Raw genomic sequence first — 16,705 nt, forward strand, 5'->3', positions numbered from 1 at the left:
CAAAAAAACGCAGGAGACTTCTCTGTGCCTCTGGAGGGAAACTTGTGCTGCACCTCCATGAGCCCCTTCTGGCTGTAGCTGCTCGAAGGCAGCAGCTTCGCACACCCCTTCAGCTGAGGTTTGCACATGTTTTAGCTGAGTTTGGCACAACTTTTTGCAGAGTTTTGCACACCTTTTAGTGGAGTTTGCACACCTTTTAGCAGAGTTTTGCACATGGCTTTAGCTGAGTTTGGCACACCTTTTAGTTGCGTTTCGCACACATTTAGCTGAGTTTCGCACACATTTAGCAGAGTTTTGCAAACCTTTTTAACAGTTTTGCACACATTTAGCTGAGTTCCACACACCTTTTAGCTGAGTTTGGCACACCACTTAGCTGGGTTTCATACACCTTTTAGCTGAGTTTCACACACCATTTAGCTGAGTTTCATACACCTTTTAGCTGACTTCCGCACACCTGTTAGCGGAGTTCCGCACACCTTTCAGCAGCGTTTCGCACACATTTTAGCTGAGTTTTGCACATGTGTTAACAGAGTTCCGCACACATTTTAGCAGAGTTCCGCACATCTTTTAGCAGAGTTCCGCACACTTTTTAGCAGAGTTCCGCACCCCTTTTAGCTGAGTTTCGCACACGTTTTAGCAGAACTCCGCACACCTATTAGCAGAACTCCGCACACCTTTTAGCTGAGTTTGGCACACCTTTTAGCAGAACTCCGTACACCTTTTAGCTGAGTTCCGCACCCCTTTTAGCAGAGTTCCGCACCCCTTTTAGCAGAGTTTGGCACACCTTTTAGCAGAGTTCCGCACCCCTTTTAGCAGAGTTTGGCACACCTTTTAGCAGAGTTCCGCACACCTTTTAGCAGAGTTTGGCACACCTTTTAGCAGAGTTCCGCACCCCTTTTAGCAGAGTTCCGCACCCCTTTTAGCAGCGTTCCGCAGCCCTTTCAGCCGAGCCCGGCACGTCCAGCGCGGCTGCCCCGGGCCGGCCCCGCCGCTGTCCCGCTCCGCGGGCGCGCCCGCACGGCCGCGCAGCGCCGGCCCTGCGGGAGCGGCCCTAAAGCGCCCGGACACAGCCCACAGCCCACAGCCCACAGCCCCTGCCCTCCGCCTGCCTCCTCAGCACGGTTTGCTTCTGCGTTTTTGAGCTCCTGCAGCCTGCCGGCCGTAAGTATCAGGCCGGTTTCTAATAACTCATGTTCTCTGTGTTTAATCAGAAAAAGGCTGATGTGGGCTGTATTCCTAAGGCAACCGCCCCCAGCTCGGCTGTATCGTGCCCATGCCCACACAGCCTCCGTGACGCAGGAACCGCTCGCAGCGCTGGGCTCAGGAGCTGCTCCTTGGGAAATCCCCCTGTGACAGTCCTTGGGCAATAGCACGGAGCCTGCAGCTTTCACTTCTCGAGGTGTAGAAGAGGTAAGACTAAAAGTTCTATCCTCATCCAACAGGATTTTGGAGCTGGGAATAATTATGCTTCGATGCTTGAACAAGCTGCAGCTCTAATCAGGGAAGTTCTAGGGTACATGTGTGGCTCACAGAGACCTTCTCAGCATCCTCCCCCTGACTGCCCGTTCTCGGGGATTCCCTGGAAAGTTGCATTCCCCAGAACATCTGAAGTCCCTAAGGATGGGAGTGATGATTCCTCTGCTTTCTGTTGGCAGTGAAAATCACCTCCAACTCCCAAAAAGGGAGAGAGGAAACCTTGATTGCTGTGATGCTCCTGGGTTTTGTTCCAATTCTGAAACCTTGAAAAAGTGCTCTATTTCTTCCTGGAAATGGAAATTCCAGCTGAGGGAAGTTAATAAATGTTAACATGGAAAGGGCACAATTCCCTCCTTTGCCTGCAAAGTCCATGGGCGTGTTTGCATGCTGTTCATCCCTGTCAGAGATACAACGCACAGCATGTTTTCTCTTGATATAACACTGGAGGGAGAAGATGTTTTCTACATAGCATGAAAACTGTGTTAATTCTGTTTTCTCCCTTTTAAGGCATTTACACAGCTTGAAGAGCTTTCACTTGTATTTTACAACCAGACAGCAAAGGCAGGCAGATGGCTGCTATCAGCACGTGAGTGGCTCTGTACTGCACCAGGCCTGAGAGCAGGCACTGATGGACTGTGGGTGAGAACCAGCTCGCTACAAGCACCTGCATTACAAAACAGGTGCCAGTGAAGTAGCTTTATCACCATCCAGTACAACTCAAACCTGGAAATTTTCTCTGTCATGGAAAATGCTTGCTTCTTGAATGGTATAGAAACCCCCTCTACCTTTCAGAGAGATGCTTTTGATATGTGATTCTTGGAACAGTTTGTGAGACTGTCATGAGTAAATATGAAGCTTAACATTTGTAGGCAATTAGGCTCATGCTGGATAAACACAGGCCTTTTGCCCATCATCCATCTGAAACACCAGTGCATCACAAGCTGGAGCCCCATTTTCCCCTGGGTGGAGATCTCTGGGATCCTCAGGGGTTTGCTCTCTCCCTGTGCTGTAGTTGCTCTGCCCCATGTGCATGTAGAGGTGCTGTGCCCTTGCAAGCAGCTGCTGCACGTGTATCCTGTGTGACGTGTGCCTGATGAGTGCCCACGGCAGCAAGTCAGCTCCCCCATCACCCTCTGTCACCCAGCCCCAGCTGGCAGTGCCCCCAGCACCCCTGCAGACTCACCAGCCGTTTTCTGGGAGCCCAGCAGGGAGGTAGGGGTACACCAAAGGGTGAGGTGCATCCATGGCTTCCTCTGCAGCTGGGGACAGAGCATCCCACTGGGAGCCCTCTGCAACTCAGGTGCCCAGCTGTAGCCCAGGGCAGGTACTGCCTTGTGACTTCTTGTGCTTCTCTGCCTTTTGATTCACACTTTTCATCTTGTTAAAACCATGCACGTCAGGGCCTGGGCCGTGTGCTGTCCCCCATCTTCTGGCCTGTTCACACCTATCTCTGAAATTTACTTTCCTCTCTCCCTTGTGCTGGGAAAAGCCCCAGGCAGGCTCTTTATTGAGATCAATAATTCCTGCTCTCTGTATTCTTTCTCACCTGCCAGCTTAGTCAGTGCTGGACAGCTGCACCATTTATACCTTTCTGGTTCTAAGTCCACATTCTGGATGAATGTTGGAAAAAGGGCAGTCAGCAGGCAGCAAAACACCCTCTCCTGTTTAGATTTTGAGTTTATCCCCAGCATTAATATAAAAAACTTTTATCTGAGTGGAGTTTAAACATAACCAGTCCTGGATGATGGCAAATGGTCTGTAGAAAGCTCTCCATCCCATAGTGTGTCAGGATAACATGGACATGGCCTTGCAGTAGCCTGTAATGCACTGAGAGAGAGAGTTTGGGTGGTCTGCTCCCAGGAGTAGCAACCCAGTGGGTGGGGTGATGCTGTAGATAATAATTTTGGATGACTTCAGTGCAGCACAGAAGACTAAACTTCACACTGCTGTTCCTTGTCAAAAAACATTTACTGCTCAGCTGAACCACAGCCAAGCCTCCTCGTTGCTGCTCTGTGGAGCTCCACGTGGCACCACAGGGTGCAGGCTGTCCTGCTCTCGGGGCACATGGCCCTGCACCAGCAGAGGTGCAAGGGGCTGACAAAACTGAGCACTTCTCCTCACCAGGCATCTGCTCCCAGCCACGCAATGACTGAGCTGATGGGCTCCACTCAAGGGTGTTTAGAAACGTTCCACCACAAGTGCTTGGGAAACTATGAAAAGCAAAGAAAATCTCTGCCAGCAAAAAAACATCTCCTAAAAGGAGAAGATAAACTACTCTTTCTATGTGGTAGGCTCACTTTCTAGAAAGAAAAATGCCACCAATAGTGGTGGGAGGGATAAAGGAGGCAGCTTGTATAAGGAGGTGATTTCTTTCAGCATGAAATTATGCATCTGCCTGCCACAGACCTTGTGGCATCAGCCCTCCCTCCCTTGGCTCAGCTTCTTTCTCTCAGCATAAGGCTGCAAGCTGCTGTGCTAAAAATACATATTTTTAGCGTGAAATAGCTGCTTCTGCAGGAGCACACGTCAGACACACCAAAGCCCTCCTTGCAAGCTCTGAACCAACCTGCTTGGACTTCTCTCCTGAGGGTGGAGCATGAGGTCATTGACTAGAAAGGGCTTTGCTGACATTCCAGGTGAACTAGGAAATCTTTCCCATCCCTCCATGGATTTCTCCATGTCCTGGGTTTGCCTTAATTGAATCTTTTTGGTAAGGAAACCAAATTTGAAAGAGAGTCTTCCCAGAAGGTTTGTTCATGGTCCTGTAAGCATGAACCTGTCAGAATGAACATGTAAGAATAATGTTACTACTTGTGCTGTGACATTTTCCTACAAATTTCTCATTATTCCAGGGGAATTCTTTCAAGACCTGGTGTATACATGTAGTAGCTGCAGTGTTTAATCCCTGTGAAGAGCTGTAGACTTTTCTGTTTGTGCTGAGAGCTGACAAAGTCTGGTTTATCACATGCTTCTTATCAACAAAAAACTGTCATTCACTAAAAAAGTAATTCTATCAATCTCTGAATGAAGAGATAAAAATCATGACAAATTGAAGCCAGGTAACATTGGAATCACAGTCTGAAAAGGCTGGATAAGACTGGTGGGGACCTCTGGAGATCATCTTGTCCAACTCCAGCTCAAAGCAGGTCTGCTAGAACAGATTGCTCAGGGTCATGTCCAGTTGATGCTGAATGTCTCCAAGGATGGAGGGAGTTTCTTCCATTTACCTCTCTGGGCAGCCTGCTGCAGTGCTTGACCACACTCACAGCAGAACATGTTTTTCTTGTGTTTAAATAGAATTTCTTGCATTTCAGCTTCTGCTCATTGCCTCTTGTACTATCACTGAGCATCACTGAAAAGAACTTGACCCCATCTCCTGTAAACCCTTTCTTTGGGTATTTATATACATAGGGGTGTGATCCTCCCTGAGCCTTCTCAGGCTGACTGGTCCCAGCTTTCTCAACTTCCCCCTCTATAAGAGATGGCTCCAGTCCTGTAATCAGCTTCATGATCCTTCATTGTTCTCTCTCCAGTGTGTCCATGTGAACCCTGAACTGGACAAATCACTCCAGGCATGAGAGGGGACCTGCTGGCAAAGCTTTATCTCATGTAGCCCATGACACCATTGGTCTTCTTTGCCAAAGTTTCCCAGATCTTATTTTCAGCTCTCCTGAAAGAGGATGACTATTTTCTTTCTTCCAGTCTTCAGGTATCTCTCCTGATTGCCAAGGTTACAGAGTGACCTTGCAATGACATTGGCTAGACCTCAGCACTCATGGGTACATCCCATGAAGTCTCATGGGCCTGCATATATCCAGTTTGTTTAAATGTTCCTAACAAGATCACTGAAATTAAGTCTTCCTTGCTCTGATCTCAGGGTAATTATAGCATTGTACAGTAAGGATGCAATTTTCTCTTAATTCTCTGCAGTGCTCACAGCATGTTGTTGCTTTTTCCCTGTTGAGTTCTGTGGTATTCTCCAGAAAAAAAAAAAATACCTCAACAGCAGGTTTGCATGTAATTATAACCTCTATATCTACCTTCCTTCCCTCCCTTTTCCTCCCACTCAACTCCAGCACCTTATTTCTAAATCCTCCTCCTCCCTCAGTGCCTATGAGAGAACACCAGCAGTGTAGCATGTCCATGGACTCACATTGGCTACTCTGAGGGGCACAAGAGTTGCATGCTTAAACCCTTGTGGTGTATGCTTGAAAATTTCAGCTTTGTTTTGCAGAGGAGGTGAGCTCTGGTGAAGATTTTCCATTTGCCTCATCTTATCCCCAACGCTGACATCATCAAATCCCTAGCAAGCAGTACTGTTGCTGCATCTTCACAGTGAAAAGGTGAAAAGACTCTGTTTAAACATACAAATTTAACTTGCTACCTAGGGTGTGCTTTAGAATACTGCAGAATTTTCCTGAAAGATTAATGATGTTAAAATGTGCTAATGGCAGGCGAGAGCAGCACTGTATGTCCATCAGAGGTGGTGCAGGCTGTGGAGCTGCTCCCTGGGGAGCCTCTCCCAGCTGCCCCATGGATGGGATGGCACAGCATGGCATGGCAGCCCACCTGCCCCACCACTGTGAGCCTGGCCTGAGCTGACTCTGCTCTTGAAAAGCCTTGGACAGGCTTGGGGAAGAGTTCCTGGTGGCTGCTGTCAAGTGTGCTGGTCCTCACGCTTCCAGAGAGCAGGCGTACTCTGAAATGATGGGTTTTTTCCCAAAGTGCTTGTCTGTCTTTTATGTTTGCCTCCTCAAGCAGAAGAACACTCTCTGCATTAATCACCACTGCAGCCTTTTCAGAAATATTGGCCTGCCCTTTTCCTGTCCATCTGCAGAGCCCCTCAGCTGACTGGTGGAAAGGACGAGCCCTGCTCCATTTCTTTGAGTATGTGCCCACATCACCCCAGCAACTCCCCTCAGCCCCAGCCTGCTCCCCATCTTCCTGTCTGGCCTGGATGCCAAAACCTGCCTCTTTGCTCCATGAAGATACTTTTTTTACTTCTTAGTTCTTTCAGGGAGACAGGATCCTTCTGTAGTTTCCACCATGGTGTCACAGTTGGATGTTGGACCCTGCTAGCTGAGAAGATCTTCTATCCAAGAAAACATTACCCATGCTACAGGACAGAAAAAAAAAAAAAAAAAAAAAAAAAAAAAAAAAAAAAGAGAAAAAATGTAGCAACTTACACTCCCACTCTGAAAGATCTGTTTACAGCGAGTGTGGAGAGCCAGGCTTCATCTCCAGCTTGTTCCTGCACACTCAGATCATGTTTGTGAGCCCAGAGCAGGTTGCATTTGGCATAAATCAGATGTCTAAAGCCAAGTATGGGCACACTGAACCCCTAAACAGACAGAACTGACAGTCTCTGACTTCAAGCCCATGCCCCTGCCAGTTTGGCATTCTTCTGAAAAGATTTCAGTTCCACATTCCAGCGCATGAACTTGGAGGGAGAGAAATCCTTCCCACAAGCTTGCTTAGAAAATGAGATGCATCCCATAAAGCACTTTCATTTTGTGCATGTAACAAAAAATTAATTAGCTGGTGTCCTTCTCTATTAATCTGCATATGACCAGTGAGTGATTTCTACAGAACCAGTGGAATAATCCCATTGCCAAGGATTATATCCCTGCACAACACCTGGTAAATGAGTCACCAGAAACTGTTGGGGAGGACACTGATAGCATAGAAACCAAATTAAATATTTAGGTGCCTGCTACTGGAGGAGTCTCACCATGCTGAGCCAGACCACTCTGTGGCACTCCTTCCAGAGGAACAGACAGGACCCACACAGCCTCTGTTTTGCCTCTGTCGTGACAAAGGAGAAGCACTGCAGCGATCGCTTGTGCTCTGAGGTTGATCACATCTGACTTTCTGCAACCACACTCAATGGACAGAGATTATGAGAGTGAATTCTGGTGCTCTTTGTGTCTCTCCAGTGCTGGGATGTTGATGAGCAGCGACAGTTGCACGACTGCTGTCCTTTTCCATGGTGAATATTGGAGATGGAAGTGTAGAGACATGGTGGTACGTGCTGCTTCTTGCAGCCCTGTTCTGGGAGGCTTCTGCCCCTGAAGATCCTCACTGGATCAGCAGGAATAAGAATTGTGTTGGAAGATACCTGGACCAGCAGAGTATTTATGTGGGTCCATAGACATATATATCAGTATATTTATCTGTATTTCTCCAAGTATATGTAAAGATTGGTCATTTTCTTTGGGGAGGGAAGGTCAGAGTACACACCTTACCTAACTGCACCAGGAACCAGGTCATACTGTGTTACTCCATGAAACAATGTCTCTTCATATCTGTGTCACACTCTAAATGCCACCAGAGCCAAACTGCCCATGGTAACTCAAATCACCCTGGTTCTGCCCTCCCTGATCTTTTCCCTGTGCAATCCCTTCACTTACCTAATGATACAGCACAAACCATGATCACACTCATAACCCTACAACATTTTTCTGGAGATCAGTGGGAAATCATCACCATTCAGAAATACGATAAAAACACAGCAGCCCACAAAGAGCTGAGAAATCAAGGAGTCTGTGTCTGAGCAGTTTGTGAAGATGCTGTGGACAGCCCATGTACCTGTGCAGGCTACTGCTACCAGAGAGATGCCTGGAGAGCAGCACGTGCTGCTGCAAGGTGAACAGAGGCACCTGGGCAGTGCTGTCAGCATGCTGGTGTCCTGGCTGAGGTAACCCACCACAGGGGACATCAGTGCTGGCAGCACAAAGCAGCATCCCCACCTCTCTGAGTTCTGTTTACAGAGCCTCAGCCTCAATTGGCAGCGGCCACATTGCCATGGCCAGCGGGAAGGTGGTTGTGTGCCAGGCTTCAGAAAAAAAGATGGCATTTCCCTGTCTTCAAAGCCACTGAGCTGTGTAGCCACTATGTTTGCAGATGCTCCCTCTTTAGGGAAGAGAGCTTTTAGAGCAATAACCTCTCATCTTGCATCAGTGTCATGTGGGACACTGAGCACCAAAAGGACAGTGGGACACCAAAGTGAAGAACAGTACATTTTGCTTTGAAGTTTCCATAGCTGGTTATGGAGAGAAAATAGTTTTATTATAAAGTCCAGTCTGTCCAGATTTGTCAGTGGAAAATGTCCAGTGGGGTTTTAGTTATTTTACACATTTAAGAACAGATGTGAAGCTGAAGTTCTGTTATTCCTGCACATTTCTCAGCTATTCTTTGTCAGCAGAAATTTCATATGTTTTATACCCCAATGCACTTCCCCTCCCACTGCTGTAGTCCTGAAGTATTTAAATCATAACTTTGTAACTTCACTTCACTGGAAAAATAAAATATATTACTGCGTCTCACACACAAAGTAATTATCCCAAAGGCTGTTCTGGTGTCTCTCTTAGTTTTTGTCATTCATGAGGTGGAGTCTTGGTGCTGATTTTTTTTTTTATTCCAGTAGAAATCATGGTCATTCCCATTGTCCACTTCAGTTGAGTCAATGGTACTCTTTTAGAGGGCTGTCGCATAAACTAAATCAGTGATGTGATTTGGTTTAAGAAGCAACAAGCCAAAGGGGGAAAGCTTCATCTGTTAAATATATGTTCAAGCAGAGAAAATAGTTTACTCTTACCCATTTCAGAAGTAGAGTAGAGATCTGCTGGCTGGTGAGGTGAGATGCTGGGCTAGCTGTGCCAGCAGCCCCAGGGCACAGGGGCTCCATGCTGTCACTGAGACTCCCAGGCAGGTCCTGGAACAGGGGCTGGTTCTGCTGATGTGGCAATGAGCCAACGTCCCAGGACATGCCAGGACCTACCTCCCAGCTAACAGGGGATGAGTTAGAAGTCACCAACTATAAAAAATCCACCAGTAACATAGTGTTGGAAAATGTGTCATCCCCAGCGAGGCAAATACGGAATAAAGGCATGAAAATAAATGGCCCCAAAGGAACAGGGGCATTTTTTGCTCCTTCCAATGTGCTCCATTTACAGACCACAACCTCGTGCTATATCCTCCATTCAGCTCCTTTCTCGGTGTATCACCAAGGGGTTCTGTGTCTGGCCATGCTGTCAGCCACTGCCACAGCAGTGCCTTTGTAGTGCCTCTTTCTTCCCCCTGATCTAAGATTCTCTTCAAGCATTGCCAGCTACATGATCCCACTGTCATGAAAAAACTAACAAAAAGAAGTATTTTTCAGCAGCCAGGAAGTTGGCATATTTCTAGCTACAACAAAGAAAGTGGCCATAGCCTGTTTTGTACAGATGACTTCCTTTAGTTAGGCCAAAAAATGTGACTACTTCAAAGCTGATTTATGTTTCTAACTGAAGTCCAGAATCTTAATCTCTCTTACTGTTTCCCCTGTCTGAACTGTGCTTGGCTGTGTGCAGAGCAAGGAATTAGGGTTAGAGGTGGAAGTCCGAAGGAAGAAGGATCAATTGTTCCTATTGCAAAAGTAAACAGCAGTAAGTGCTTAATTGTGCTTGTATTTTCTATTCAAGTGGATTTTTCAGTCAGTTGCAAAGAGCCCTCAGTGTGTGCAAGCAGCACAGACTGAAATTAAATCAATCAATCCATGTTCTCCTCCTGTCTTGAGGTGCTTGCTTTTTTTGTCATTGGTCCAGGGCAAGGACAAGCTCCTCCAGTGCTCCAGGCCTCTGCACAGGACAGAACAGCAAAAATCCCAAAATGGTGGTATCCAGACCCAAACTGGGACAGATCTAGAGAAACATCTGGAAATCTCACTGGGTCACCTTCTGAGTGCAGCAGGGCAAGGATCAGTCCTGAAAGCCAAGCCCTGCTCCCAGAGCTGCCACCAACAGCAAGGGGCCACAGCACAGGGCTCTGATCCCCCACAGCCCTTGACACTGCAGGAGGAAAACATGCTCATGTGAAAAACAGCCCTTTGGTGAGCACATGAGGTCCTGATGTCTTGTTTCCAATGGGTTTGTGTTTTGTGTTTGCCCTGGGAAAAGTGTGGTCTCCTATGCTGTAAATTCTAGAACAGCAGCGCTTCACCCAAAGCAAGGAAAAAGAGAGTTTTCCAAAAATCACTTGATTTTCAGCATCAGCCATGCTCCATGTGCAGTGGTCCTGATGCTAACCAAGCTTTATGAGGATGTTTGGATGGAGGAAAATCATACAGTTTTGCACCACATATCATAGCGTGGTAGTCTCCTGTCTTCAGCAGCCAAGTGCCATGGAGAGCATCAACCCTTTGGAACAAGCTCATATCCCCAGTAAAGCCACAGTCCAGGCCCCTGGATGCCCACATGTTTGCATGCCTTTCTGTCACCCCAGACTACCCAAGAGTTTCCCTTTCAGCGGGATTTAAACTCTCCCTCCTTGCCCTCCTGGAAGTGTGCTCTTTATTTTAGCCCTAGCATACATCCTTCAGAAACAAACCTTCAAGTGCTCAAAGGCCAAACTTGGCTCTGCTTTAATCTGATTTTTACCAGGCTATCCATGAGACCATGCTACCCATGCCAGCCCTTGGCTTTGTCCCCTCATGAAGATGCTGAAGGATGCATTTCCCAACAAAGACAAGGATGTTTGATGCTCTGGAACCTAACTGGGCTGTCATGCTAATAAATGATACTCCTGTGCTTAAAATGGCCTTGGATAGTGAGATGAAGAACCGGGTGAGTTTCCAGAGACTCTCTGGCCTGTATGTCATGCAGATTATTCCCCCCCCACACCCCCCTTTCCTATTTTTTTTCCCCAAGATTTCATGTGTTTTGACAAACAAATGTAACCAGGATGCTGAAGGGATTAACCAGGATTGAAAAGACTTTCTAGACTTGGTGATTTGGGCTGTTTCTCTTTGGTCTGCATTTCTCAGAGTCACTGGAAGGCTGCAGTGTTCCTGTGTGGGATGTAATGGGTATCACATAAACCCAGGCTGCTACACTGCAGGTTAACTGTGAGCAGAGCAGAGATGAAGAAAGGAATTTAGCGTGGGCCAGAGGCACACCCTCTGTTTTGGCAAGAAGCAGTTCACATTCTTACTCTGATTTACACTAGTTTATAGAGAAGGCTGAACTCAGTTCTTGAAGCATGTGGTAGTATTTAAGTGTATAAAACTTGGAATCAGCTTCAAGTACTGCATGTGGAGAGATCAAAGCTATTAAACTATATATTTGGTGTAGGAAACATCTATGATGAAGAAATAAATTCATCTCAGTAATAGCCAACAGGGAGAACTCTGAAAACAAAGGCTGGTGTTGTGTCAACCTTCTGTTTACTTGTTTTGCAGGGAGATTGATTATTAGAGCTCCCATTTTAACCCAAACTCTGCAAAGGCTTGTTTACTTTGCACAAAGCCACTCATGCTCCTCAGGCTGAGGCCAGGGCATGTGCAGTGACAGGGCTGGGCTCTCCAGGCTCGTGGTGCCAGGGCAGCAGCTCTGCCTCCCTGGCCAGGGGAGGGATGGGGGCTGCACCTTTCTTCTCAGTTACATGGGAAATACTTCCCTCCTGGTGCACTCAGGCTGCTGTAACTTGCCTCTGGCCATGTTCCAACAGTGAAAGAGGGAGAAAAAAGTCTTTGCTTGGCTTTTTTTTTTGGGCACCTCTTATTGTTACCTAGTGCAGATGAAGAGGAGCCAAGGATGAACTGCAATGCCTGTTCTAGAGGATCTGTGAAAGTCCAGGATCCTTCTGCAACCCTTGGCACTGATGCTGGCCCTCAAGCCATCACCAGGGAGGGTCCTTTGCCACTGAGGATGGCATCCCTTTCCTCCACCATCTTCTTCTGAGACCTCCTCTCTTCCCCTCCCTGCTTGCTTTCCTTCACCTAGTGCAGTTCACCTTTCATATTCTGGTTATTTATCTGAAGCCTGCTCTCCAGGGCTGCCTCACGTGGCTATTTTAGTCATTTCCTCCAGCAAGTTCCTGCAATTGTTGGGCTGGAATTGTGTGAGTCACCCACCACACTTCCTCCCATGCTCCCTCCCAGATGGGAAAAGCCTCCTCCTGGCTAGTTTTCCTTTGTTAACCAAGGCATCCTGAAGCAATTCCACCTTTAACAGCACAAAGGCCGTGCTTGACTGTGGCAGCCAGGTGCTTTGCAGGACTATGCAGAGACACCATCAGAGCAGAGGACACCACTGAGCTGCCTGGCAAGTGGTGCAGACAGGGGAAACCAGCTGGGCTGATCTGCCCCTTCCTTTTCTTCCTGCAGGTCGGTGTGCTCACTCTGTTCCTGGGGTTTTTGACTGGGAATGAAGCCAAATTTCGACCAGAGAGAGACCCAGGCTTGAGCTTTGCTCCTGCAAAGTGACTTTCCTCGTGGCCTTTCCTGCCTGGAGAACACTTGTACCTTGCATCCAGCAGCTGCCAGCCCTAGCACCAGCAAAAAAGCCCATACCACACTGTCAGCTTTAGTAGACATGAGGCACAACAAGCTCTGCTGCCTAAAGCCACAAGTGCCTGTAAGCAGAGCCCTTTGGTGACAGCAGTGCTGGTGCTGACTGTCACCACCCTGTGATGGAGAGCAGGGCTGGCTGGAGCCACCCCAGCACGCTGTGTGTGTGCAGGGCAGTGGGAGGCTGCCCTGTGCATCTGGGCACCACATGGCCCTGGGAAATCACAGCTCACACCTGGCCACAGTCAGCTTGGCTTCCCAGCTAACGAGCTGCTAGCATGTGAAATATCTCAAGTGTATGCAGGGCAGGTATCTAAATACACGTGATAGGCATGTGTGTAAAATCTGCAGGAAACAGCCCAGAAAGGTTTTCTCACATTGTCATGTTTCCTTTTGCCTGTTTGTTTTGCTTTTGGCTGTTTGTATGTTGTCATACAAAATAAAATTGCATTTTTTCACCCTTGAGTACCAGACTGGTATGGCATCAACATTTCTGTTCCTGTAAGAGTGGCAATCATTGGCAAGTTTGAGCCTAACAACTCCTTCTGTTTATTTGATGGAGATATAATGTTTTTCCTGCTTGTGCAATGCTGGCCAGACTAATCCTCAGGGATGCCTCTTGCATGGGCACACTCACTTCTCTGTTCTGCCTTGCACTAAGTGTGGGTGAGGTGCAGCAAAAAAACCCCTTTGGAGTAAGCCCATGTCTGCCCTGAGCCCCACAGCAGCCAGGCAGGAGAAGGCACAGACAGCTCTCCAGGTGAATGCTTTGCTGAAGCTGTCAAGACCAGGAGCCATATGTGGGTTTTACACAGCTCCTCCACAGGTTCAAGAAGAAATCTGGCATTTCTCCCCCGTTAGTACCTGAAGACATTGGCTCAGCTGATGTTTTTTGTACTGCTTGTTAGGTCTGCTCTTCAGTGACACATTTCCCACTGAGAAGGTACTGAAATCATCACTCAGTTGCAGGGGATAATTCTAATTTCTGCAGGAGGGATCCTGATGTTTCTCATTAGCACCAGTGCTATGTGTGGAAACCTGCACTTTGGAGGGAGCAGATGGCAAACGTGTCCCTCAAGAGCACTGGGAGAGCAGGAAGGCTGAACTGCCACCACCAGAAGCATCTGCCAGTTCTGTGCATGGATAGCATAACCCTGGACAGTCTGAAGCTTTTCTAACACATGGAGACATATCAGAAGGTGGAAAAAAAGGAAATGACTGTAAAAGGAAACATCTAAAAAAGTGTAAAGTGTCCTATGAACAAAATCCTGTGACTTCTCTTCATGGCTTCACTCTAGACACACTGACCAGGTAGTGATGCAGGAAGAAGGTCAGGAGGGGATTTGTGAGCCATGGGGAGGGCTTGGCCCATCCTTCAGCATCTCACAGCACAGAGCCATGAAGAACAACTGGTTTATGCCTCAGGGATGGTGCATAGGTTCTTTTCAGTGCAAGTGCAAGGAGAGAAATTTCCTCACCTAAACACTGTGTCCTTGCCCCACAGGGAACAGAGATACCCTGTACACATGAAAAAGCAGGCAGCACATCCAAATTACTCTATTCCTCTCTGGAGGCATCAATTCTCTCTCTACCACACAGCTGCAAGGAAGCTGTTGGCTCTGAGCCTGGTGCACAGTGCAGCAGCACCGGGGTAATACACCCAGACCTTTCCTTCCTTTGTAATTTCTCAGAGCATCTGGGACCTTATTTCCTAGAAAAACAAACTAAAATCTGAAAATTACCTAAAACTTGTCAGAATCAGGAGATTGTGAGAGCTGAAAGTGCCTCCTCACACCTGTTTGGGGTTGTGCCACACCTGTGAGCTATCCTGCTTTCTGAATTTTTTGGGATGGTGACTGTAGGCAGGCTGCTGTGGGGCCCCAGAAATAATCTCCTGAATTTGGTACCACACAGGTGCAGCAGATCCCTGCTGAACTTCTCTCTGCTCTCTTTCGGCAGGGCGACTGGGCTGTCACAGGAGCAAAAGCATTAAGGAATCTACTTCCTTCTGAATTTAATAGGCTTGGAAACTGTGAAACCCTGGAGTTTGAGGTGAAGAGGTTGGCTAGCTGGAAAATGTTTGTTTTACTCCCAATCCTTCTTCCTGCAACACTTTAAACAGCAGAGAGAAACAGTGAGGAATTAATTCCCTTTTTATTCCCTCTGCCCACAGCCTCAAATCCTTGACATGTCCAGGGCCATGAAGAACAGAATCCCTGGAAGCATTTTTTCCCCCAAAGATGAGCTTCTCTGGTTCAGCCAACTGTTACCATGAGTTAAATATTAAAACATCCAAGAATCTGAGAAGTCACATCCTAAGCCTGCCTCACACGAAGCCCCAGTTTTGCTGATGTGCACCCACCAGCTTGGTCAGAGCAGGTTTCTGAACTGCTCAGGTAGTCACATTAACTAGAGAGTTAATGTGAGACTGGGGTGTCTCACAGTGCTGAAAGTGATTTTCCTTTCCTCAGGCCTGAGGGAAAAAATCACAAAGGCAAGTGACTGGCCAAGGTCACTTTTGCAGCACAGTTTGCAGCAAACTGGTGTCTCCTGAGCTGATTGTCACCAAAGGCCTCAGCAGGATGGCTAGGACCAAGATTCTCAGGTGTGACTTAGACCCCTTGCATAGCCTCTACACATTTTAAATTGTGTATGCCTGCTCTGCTTTAAATTTAGCTTGTTAAGCTATAAAGTTTTCTGGCACTGGCACAGGGATGCTCAACCTGACCTAATTTTAAGGATCTTTCTCATCTAAAACCTCTATGGTTCGTTGACTATGAGGATTGCTGTGTTTCTTATTAGGGGTTAGGAAGTATTTTTATGCTTTTGTTCACTCAGTACAGAACATAGAGCAAAATCTTCCATGTTATCCTTCTGTGTTTTCTGGGGCTGCAGTCCATGAAGAAGCAGCATACTGCTGCAAAATCACCTCTTTTCCCCAAGAAAGATGAAACCAAGAAAACTGGGACCAGACTTACAGTATTCAAATATAGAATTCTCCCTGTGTTGATATCTTATTTTTTATGTAGCCTGGTCAAACTCAGGACTTATTTAGTGAGACCAGTTCTCTAAGCACACAGCCATGAACTACAGTTCCATCTCTCATTGCACCTTTGGATGGTGGAGCTGCCTCTCACAGGCTGGCGGTGGAGATCTCACTGATGTGTGTGACAGCACAGGGGCTCTGAGGTGTTTTTCCAACACTGCAGCCTCGCTGTTGATCGTGGCAATGCTTTCCAGAGCCTTGGCACCAGCACAGTTTGTGCACTGTGGAGGGAGCAGGCAGCCTCAGCTGCCCTGCCCAGCCCCTCCCCAGCGTCCAGCCCAGCCAGAGCCTCCTCCAGGCTGACCCTGGCAGGAGCAGCAGCCTGGGGGTTCTGCTCCATCTCTCCAAGGGAGTGCATGCCCAAGCAGCAGCAAGGTGAGGACTGAGGCTGAGGTTAGCACAAGCCTCCCTCTCCCTGCAGGCAGCAGAGGCTGTCCCATCTCCGGGACAGCACTATTCCCTGCACATCCTGGTCTGCACTCTGCTTTCCAGCCTGGGGCTGAACCCTGTTGTGGCCTGTTAGTCCATTTTTTAGTCTCTTTGATGACCTTTTTGAAGTGCCATGGCCACCCACAGGCAGGGGCTCTGCTGGGGACCCACTGGGTGCCAATGTTGCTCCAGGCACCACATCACAGAGCTCACAAGAGGGTGATGAGCAACAGCACCTCTCCTATGGCCAAGATGTCCTTGGGGGTATTTCCATCCTTCATACACCAGGATGCCTCCCCTTATTTGTTTCCTTTTAAGAAGTGACTCTTTCTTATGGGGAAGTAAAAGAAAAAGAAAAAAGTAAAAAAGAAAAAGAAAAGTGTAAGAAGAGCAACTATTAATTAAGCCTAGGATTTCACAAATACCTT

General features: G+C 47.6%; 1 long non-coding RNA gene across 2 annotated transcripts; it reads left to right on the forward strand.

Moving 5' to 3' along the window:
- Positions 1-1,236: 1,236 nt before the first annotated feature.
- On the forward strand, positions 1,237-6,607 carry LOC110477338 (uncharacterized). Of its 2 annotated transcripts, XR_004147887.2 has the most exons (4): positions 1,237-1,410; positions 5,711-5,819; positions 6,238-6,363; positions 6,485-6,607. It is a non-coding gene; the product is annotated as an uncharacterized LOC110477338 (long non-coding RNA). The 2 variants fall into 2 exon arrangements; XR_013339460.1 differs by having other exon boundaries at positions 5,711-6,363.
- Positions 6,608-16,705: the final 10,098 nt, after the last annotated feature.

Source organism: Lonchura striata, chromosome 1 (assembly GCF_046129695.1).
Source record: "Lonchura striata isolate bLonStr1 chromosome 1, bLonStr1.mat, whole genome shotgun sequence".
In the NCBI taxonomy this organism is placed as follows: Eukaryota; Metazoa; Chordata; class Aves; order Passeriformes; family Estrildidae; genus Lonchura; species Lonchura striata.